This window comes from Etheostoma spectabile, unplaced genomic scaffold (genome assembly GCF_008692095.1).
Source record: "Etheostoma spectabile isolate EspeVRDwgs_2016 unplaced genomic scaffold, UIUC_Espe_1.0 scaffold340, whole genome shotgun sequence".
Taxonomy (NCBI): Eukaryota; Metazoa; Chordata; class Actinopteri; order Perciformes; family Percidae; genus Etheostoma; species Etheostoma spectabile.
Genome location: NW_022605588.1, coordinates 1,085,248 through 1,085,930, shown reverse-complemented (window position 1 = coordinate 1,085,930; position 683 = coordinate 1,085,248). Strand labels below are relative to the sequence as shown.

The 683-nt window shown below is 37.6% G+C and overlaps 1 protein-coding gene across 2 annotated transcripts in view; it reads right to left on the bottom strand.

The window, feature by feature from the left end:
• nr1d2b (nuclear receptor subfamily 1, group D, member 2b) overlaps positions 1–683 on the bottom strand; it is a 37,229-nt gene that overhangs the window by 1,483 nt on the left and 35,063 nt on the right. The window lies entirely within an intron of this gene.

Sequence of the window (683 nt, the reverse complement as noted above, 5' to 3'; positions counted from 1 at the left end):
TAGTTCCAATATGACAGAATTTCATACGATCAACCATGAAAACCTGGAGGACATTATACAACATCTGAAAACTTCCTCCTGTTGCCTTGATATTCTACAAACAGGTGTTTTCAAAAATGTCTCTAATTGTTTGGCCGCTGATCTTCTACAGATTGTGAACACATCTCCTTCAGGTATCTTTCCACTGGCCCTGAAAACTGCAGTGATCAAGCCACTATTAAAAAAGAACAATCTAAACACATCAACTGTAGGCCAAAATCAAACCTTCCGTTTTTAAGTGAGGAACACCACACAGAGAGTAACACAAGGGTCGGCCCGAGGAGACTTTGTTGTTTCTCTGCGGAGAAGTACATTTAGTCAGAGTGCCTTTTCAGTCACAGAAGCACAGGAGTGGAACTCTGTCCCTCAGAACATCAGAGACCTCACCTTACACTCTATTCGAAAAACATCTAAAAAAAACTGGTTCATAACACATCAGGCATTAATAAGAAAATGCATTTTCACTCAACCCAACCGTGCTGCCACTTGTGTCTCTCTTGTGTTTATGTGTAGTATCTTTTTTAATTTTATTTTCCCTAACGTCTGTATTACATTTGTACACTGTATTTATCAACGGGATGTAAAGAGTTTATCTGTTTTACTACTTTTTATATTTGTATTGTTGACTGTAATTTTCTTATTGT